Here is a 7,593-nt window from a genome sequence, read left to right as displayed (position 1 = left end):
ATATTGAAGTAATTGAACTATGGCCGTATATAGACGTATATATATATACAGTCCAACCTGCCCGAACGACCGCCTGTTAATAGCGACCAACAGTCAATAACGACCACACCGATTTCCTCCCGAATGATTTCACTATATATTGAACCTGCGAATAAAGCTCACCTGTGAACAAAGACCAACGACCACCCTTTTACATTCCCAAATCTCCATTTTGATAGCGTATAACGACCACTGCAATCATAAAAATCAACGATTTCGCAACTTTCAAAAAACAAAATGGCCACCAGGACGCTGCGTAGTCACGTGATACACATCTTACCAGTGCACTCGTCAGTCGCTATGGAGATATTGGCAAGTGACAGTTTATTGCACTCGATAGTGGTTGTTTGTTTATTTAACATGCATTGCTAATTGGTAGTGGCCTGCTTCTTTTATGCATTTGACAGTTTGTCAAATTTGTATTTAAGTGACTCGCGATTAATGTTCAAATTGCCGAAAATATAAAAGACAAATTTGGGGCTTTCATAAACTTATTAAGGAAATTAACGGTTTCATATCATTTACGATGCTTATTAAAGACAAACATTTTGATAATTAAGTAAATCTTTTCTTAAATTTCTCCGTAATAAGACATTCATAGATTATAGAAAAGTAAATTGTCAGTTCAAGTTAACCTTCATGGCTTCCAAGCGCAAGTTCTTGATGTTGGAAGAACGCGTTAAGGTCATTATTTTGTTAGGTAAAGGACACAGTTGAATACGAGTGACTAGTGATCTTGGTGTAGGAAAAACTCAAATTCAGAGCATTTTAAAGCGTAAACATGAGATTATGGACAAATTCGAGGAGAACGTAAACTGTGAAAGTAAACGCCCTAAGCGTGAGTCGGAATTCGCGTCAGTGAATGACTTAGTGCATAAGTGGTTTGTTGACGCAAGTGCAAGGCTCTTGTCTGTGTCTGGACCTATTTTCTATGTTATGTGTATTTTGTACTTTGCTCTTTGTAGAATTACATGTACATGTACGTATGCATGTATGTCAATAGTTATTTATACAGTATATGATAAATTAAATAAATAAAAAAACATTAGGGAATAGAAATAAAACATGTAATAAATATACAAATGTGAAACAAAACTGTGTTTTCAATCCTTAATTTCAATATACATGCATAAGTATTCAAACATTTAAACAATAGAGCACATACACAGATAAGGTACCTGTTAAAAAACTACCAGCATACATGTATTTTGCAAAGTTTCGATCGACCCTGCGAATAAAGTCCACCTGTGAACAAAGACCACAATGACCAAATCCCTTGAGTGGTCTTTATTGACAGGTTGGACTGTATATATATATATATATATTTGATATAAAGTGATAATGCTGGAACAAGGCTTACTTAATTATTTAAATAAATAATTTTATAAAATTTAATAAATATTTAATAAAATATTTATTGCAGGACCTTTGCCCCATCAGCATTCAATTATGGTTGTCAGGGACAGAAAAACATTAATAACTAAAAAAGGAACCATACTGCACTAGATAAAACATTCGCACAAAAGAGAAGGGGGGGGGGGGCGCTACGAAAAAATAACATTGAAGATTGAGGTCATTTTCACTGATGTAAATGTGGAGTGGTATTTCACTGTTGTAAATATGGGGTTATATTGGGCAAAGGTCCTGCAATAAATATTTTATTAAATATTTATTAAATCTTATAAAATTAATAATTAATAATTAAATTTAACTAACAAAATTAATAATTCAATTTAACTAACAAAAGATAAATGAAAAAGCTCTTTATTACTTTATTAAAATTTTCGATTTTAGATTGGAAATGGGGCAGAAATGGGGCCCTACAGGAATGGTCGGAAAAGGCATGATCGTCCGTGAACCATGCACATTTTGCATAACACTTCTAGTTTGAAATGTAACTTAATTAAAACTAACTTTCACAACAACAAAAACTTTGCATTTACGCAACAAATATGGGGTGGTATTTCACTGATGTAATTATGGGGTGGTAATTCACTGATGTTAATATGGGGTGGTATTTCACTGATGTAAATATGGGGTGGTATTTCATTAGTGTAAATATCGGATGATAATTCACTGATGTACATGTAAATATGGGGTGGTATTTCACTGATGTTAGTATGGGGTGGTATTTCATTTGTGTAAATATCGGATGATAATTCACTGATGTACATGTAAATATGGGGTGGTATTTCACTGATGTGAATACGGGGCGGTATTTCACTGATGTATATTTGGGGTGGTATTTCATGGAATTATTTACAGAACAGTCAGGGCCCTCAATCCATTTAAGGGGAAGCGGGTCGCTACCCATAGCAGGGGGAATTTTCGCGGCGTTTCCCTTTTTGGGGGATTTTTTACTTACTATCTAATTATTACATTTGTACATGTTTGCACTATATTCATTGCTTATTTTATAATTAAGTATGTTTGACAAGATTAAATTAAAATAGAATTGAGATATAATAATCATGAGACATCTATCTATAAAAAAATAAAAAAGAAAATTTTTTTTTTAGGGGGAATTTTTCCCCAAAAAAGGGGAAAAAAAGTATGCTTTTCAGGGGGGGGGATGCGGCCGAATTTCGGCCGTGGATTTGACAGATTGAGGGCCCTGACAGTTTATTTATAATGATAGTGTTAAACTTAATGTCAAATAAAGAATGTGTGTTTTTGACCGAATAAATATAGTTTACATGGTGCAAAAATTAAGGGCCCAGAAGACAATTAACCAATCATATTTGTCCTGCTATGGTAACAGTGGTTTTTTTTGTTCAAATTTGGGTCCGGTATGGGGGCCCATTCCATATTGAAAGAAGTATATATATTTTCCCAAATGGGACCTACAAATTCCCAATTGAAATTTTTCAAACAAGTTTTTTTATTATAAGGATACAAATTTTAATTATCTCCAAATCCAGCTCTTTAAGTTGAACCTTATACAATATTATATTGCAATACTTTTATTATATGTTATAAAGTATTTGTTAGCATGAAATTAACAAGATTAATTATAAAATTTTAGTACATAAGACGTGATACTTCTCAAATCAAAGTGAACCAGCCCCATTCTAAAAATAGTGAAAAAAAAACTGGGTATATTTAGGACAAACATCTTGTCGGTTATAATTTTATTGACAGTTGTCTCATTTAAAGACATTTACTTGTAAAATGTATTTTTAGCGAGGCTGTTTTCGGAGGCGTCCTGCTAAAACCTTAACATTGGCTCTAAAATCAAAGTGCTTCCACCTACAACTTAGAAACTTCATATGTAGATGCACCTTGATGAGTTCTACACGCCACACCCATTTTTGGGTCACTAAGTCAAAGGTCAAGGTCACTGTGACTTCTAATATCAAACTTTAACATAGGCTCTAAAATCAAAGTGCTTCCACCTACAACTTTCAAACTTCATATGTAGTTGCACCTTGATGAGTTCTACATGCCACACCCATTTATGGGTCACTAGGTCAAAGGTCAAGGTCACTGTGACCTCTAATATAAAACTTTTACATAAACCTTAACATTGCCTCTAAAATCAAAGTGCTTCCACCTACAACTTTTAAACTTCATATGTAGATGCATCTTGATGAGTTCTACACGCCACACCCATTTTGGGTCACTAGGTCAAAGGTCAAGGTCACTGTGACCTCTAAAAAAAAAAAAGAAAAAAAATTCTGACAAGCTTTCGCAGCTGAGCGTGGCATCCGTAATGCGGTGCTCTTGTTTCAAAATGGCGATACCATGACATTACTGGTAATGAAACACTTAATTATCGAATATTTCAATCCCAAATTGAATACTTGGGTTGTTTACCTAGTAATTGCTGTTAAATTAATAAAAGGACTTTTTATTTCCGTGTCCGATATCAAGAATGTGTTTTCAACTTGTGGGTGGATCATGCTGAAACTTTCACAGCTGAAATGCATTGGTGTGCAAATATTCGTAAATACATGTAAAGACATTTTGGCTGCAACCAGTTGTGGCAGAATTATGGCCCATTGTATGATTTTCAATAATATATAAGCCCAAATATTTTGTGTACTCAATTCCTCCTTAAGTTGTGCCAGATGTTTGTAAAAAACTTTCACAGCTTAATTTCTTGTTTGCTTTTGATATACCAAGATTAATACCACGTTTTTCAAGCAAGTTTTTTTAGGTACGATAAACCTGATAACTGCCGCATCCGTGCCGAGAAAGACTCACTCTTTATAAATTTGAATGACTTGTGTTAATTTCAATCTTGTGATTAATTTTGGAAAATGAATTGCATCTTATATTATGCAATTGCAAACAACTTCAGTGCCTTCAGCGCTTTGATTTTTCAATGGACTATTTAGGCCTCGAAAGTGTGTACTTAACTCGACCTCCTATACTGCTGAGACGATTTTGCTCACACTTTTATAGTAGAATGACCTTAATGTAAATATAATCATATAGAAAGGAATTTGTGCTTTGACCTGTTTTGGCAGAATTTTGTCATTTTTTATTATTTTATTGGCCCACTGAGTGGGAGGCATTTAACAATGTACTTGTCAATCAAACTGTAAGTTCGTCCTTGATAACGTCCGTCTCGAAACTTATGCTGTGTATCTCTTTTGTTTTATTGCTACTGGGTGGATCTTTTTCAAACTTTCACAGTTGGATGGCTTTTATATGTATATGCTTGTAAAGAGGTTTTAACTGAAACACTTTTTGGCAGAATAATGGTCCTTGTTATCCCCCGCAAAGGCTGATGGATATAGAAATGGCCTTAGGCCAAAAAAAAAAATAGTCTTGGTTCAGGGAACATGGCCAGAAAAATGTAGGAGGGTAGGTAGGTTTTTTTTTTTTTTTTTTTTTTTTTTTTTTTACCAGTCGACTGATTTCAGGGTGAAAAAGGGTCAGTTAATGCACCCATGATTGTTTAAACACTGACCAAATGATTAATATTGCACATGTGGTATTTAGTCGTTGTATATTATTCAATATTCCTAGCTCTTTATGCACTTCTTCAGGGCTAGCTCTGGCCCAAAATTTCTTTTAGCCAACCATTTTTTCTTTGTCTGTCTGTGATAGTGTGACCTTCATATTCAAAAGTGAACAAGCCATCTTTATGAGTCTCTGGTGTTTGGGGTGTGACCTTCAGAATTTTTTTCATCATGAGACCTGACCTAGTCTCCGACAGGTGCTCAAGAGTCTGAATAGTGGCTGTCAAAAGGAGGGTAACCTCAGAATAGCACAAGTCTTTCTTCTGGTACATGTTTTGATAAAATGGCAATGGGTTTGAGCGCATCGCACAGGAAGTGAGCAGTGTACATAAATTTGAATGTTGCTATTGGTTTGTACAGGCTAAGGGCGTCACAGTACATTGATTTTGATTCATTATCAAAGCGAAGCCAATTGTTGTCAAGTTTCCATGACTCTTTGATTGTTCTAATGTTTTGTGTTTTAATTATTTTTTTTTGTTATGACTCTTTTTCGTCCAACAACGCTTTAAGGTTAAAGACGCCATGTTAGCGACTTTAGAGACAAAGTGGTTACTTCCATTTTTATAGTAGTGTAGATGAAGGACTCTTCCTATGTGTTAAAAATTTGAAATGTTAATTAAAATTAAACCGCGCGTGTTTTTCACATTTTTATTTGATTAAAATACGCTGCTGTCAGTTAGCATAGTGTGCGAGTAAAACAAACAAATTAATTAATTATCATCTTTTCATTTCGATCGGAAATTGGCAGAAAGTTGTAACATCATCGACATAGAACTAATTATTTAATTATCACTTTTAAATTCAGATCAATAGACAGCTTGGAAATAATTAAAATATTGTCACGCTTCTTTTCATTTTTAGCCGGATTTTTTTCGAAAAAATCTCGGCTTATAGATTGATGTTGTCGGGCGGGCGGGGGGGCGGGCGGGGGGGCGGGCGGGCGGCGTGCTCGAAAATGTTAAAGTTCTTATTTCATGGTATAACTTTGGTATGCTTGGACCTAGAGTCTTCAAACTTGACATGAAGGTTGGCCAGGATTAACAGATGACCACTGGTCATTTCAAGGTCATTCATTTGAAGGTCAAGGTCACTGTGACCTTCAATATAAAAAATGTTAAAGTTGTTATAACTTTGGTATGCTTGGACCTAGAGTCTTGAAACTTGACATAAAGGTTGGCCATAACTAGTTAGTAACCACTGGTCATTTCAAGGTCATTCATTTGAAGGTCAAGGTCACTGACCTTGAATGTAAAAATGTTAAAGTTCTTATTTCATGGTATAACTTTGGTATGCTTGGACCTAGAGTCTTCAAACTTGACATGAAGGTTGGCCAGGATTAACAGATGACCACTGGTCATTTCAAGGTCATTCATTTGAAGGTCAAGGTCACTGTGACCTTCAATATAAAAAATGTTAAAGTTGTTATAACTTTGGTATGCTTGGACCTAGAGTTTTGAAACTTGACATGAAGGTTGGCCATAACTAGTTAGTAACCACTGGTCATTTCAAGGTCATTCATTTGAAGGTCAAGGTCACTGTGACCTTGAATGTAAAAATGTTAAAGTTCTTATTTCATGGTATAACTTTGGTATGCTTGGACCTAGAGTCTTCAAACTTGACATGAAGGTTGGCCAGGATTAACAGATGACCACTAGTCATTTCAAGGTCATTCATTTGAAGGTGAAGGTCACTGTGACCTTCAATATAAAAATGTTAAAGTTGTTATAACTTTGGTATGCTTGGACCTAGAGTCTTGAAACTTGACATGAAGGTTGGCCAGAACTAGTAAGTAACCACTGGACATTTCAAGGTCATTCATTTGAAGGTCAAGGTCACTGTGACCTTGAATGTAAAAATGTTAAAGTTGTTATAACTTTGGTATGCTTGGACCTAGAGTCTTGAAACTTGACATGAAGGTTGGCCAGAACTAGTAAGTAACCACTGGACATTTCAAGGTCATTCATTTGAAGGTCAAGGTCACTGTGACCTTGAATGTAAAAATGTTAAAGTTCTTATTTCATGTTATAACTTTGGTATGCTTGTACCTAGAGTCTTCAAACTTGAAATAAAGATTGGCCAGTACTAGAAGATGACCACTGGTCATTTCAATGTCATTCATTTGAAGGTCAAGGTCACTGTGACCTTAAATGTTAAAATGTTAAAATTGTTATAACTTTGGTATGCTTGGACATAGAGTCTTCAAACTTGACATGAAGGTTTGCAAGCACACTAAGATGACCACTGGTCATTTCAAGGTCATTCATTCTAAGGTCAAGGTCACTGTGACCTTGAATGTAAAAATGTTAAAGTTCTTATAACTTTGGTAGGTAAAAATGTTAAAGTTCTTATTCCATGTTATAACTTTGGTATGCTTGTACCTAGAGTCTTCAAACTATAACACAAGGTTTGCTCATGCCTTGAAAAGTACTTACATTTCATTTTGACCTTTGAACAATATTTCAGTAATTTAAGTATTGCATTGACAAAAACACGAAAGGTACTTTCCTGTCATTTAAATAAAAAATCCGGCTTCAATGCGGTCATCTCCGACCGCGGAACTCTTGTTAATCTATAATAATACGAC

General features: G+C 34.9%; 1 long non-coding RNA gene across 2 annotated transcripts in view; it reads left to right on the top strand.

Moving 5' to 3' along the window:
• Positions 1 to 6,854, top strand: part of LOC127864402 (uncharacterized) — a 97,312-nt gene extending 90,458 nt beyond the window's left edge. Inside the window, exons 2-3 of one of the 2 annotated variants that reach the window (XR_008041879.1) lie at positions 6,182 to 6,388; positions 6,690 to 6,854. This is a non-coding gene — a long non-coding RNA (uncharacterized LOC127864402). Of the gene's footprint in view, positions 1 to 6,181 lie in introns of both variants that reach the window. The other variant, XR_008041880.1, reaches the window with a different exon arrangement.
• Positions 6,855 to 7,593: the final 739 nt, after the last annotated feature.

The sequence above is a fragment of the Dreissena polymorpha genome, chromosome 1 (genome assembly GCF_020536995.1).
Source record: "Dreissena polymorpha isolate Duluth1 chromosome 1, UMN_Dpol_1.0, whole genome shotgun sequence".
NCBI classification, from domain to species: Eukaryota; Metazoa; Mollusca; class Bivalvia; order Myida; family Dreissenidae; genus Dreissena; species Dreissena polymorpha.
Note: the sequence above shows the minus strand (reverse complement) of the source record. Positions and strands in the feature narration are given on the sequence as shown.